Below are 256 nucleotides of genomic sequence, written 5' to 3' on the forward strand. Positions count from 1 at the left end.
CCGGGAGCCTCCTGCTGGCCCCGCCCCTTCCAGCTCACCCTTGCGCGCCGCGCATCCCAGGGGAGCGCCCTGCTGCGAGCCAAACAAGTCTCGCCATGAAACAGCCCCCCGGGGACACATCCCTCTCCCGGGAGCACGAACACCGCCTCACCGCGCAAACGGGCGTCCGGCCGGAACCCCGGCGCTCTGGCTCCCACGCCGCACGGTTGCTTCCCAGCTCTCGGTCCCCGGCCGTGGTCCTCCATTCCGCCGCTCC

The sequence above is a fragment of the Myotis brandtii genome, unplaced genomic scaffold, assembly GCF_000412655.1.
Source record: "Myotis brandtii unplaced genomic scaffold, ASM41265v1 scaffold825, whole genome shotgun sequence".
In the NCBI taxonomy this organism is placed as follows: Eukaryota; Metazoa; Chordata; class Mammalia; order Chiroptera; family Vespertilionidae; genus Myotis; species Myotis brandtii.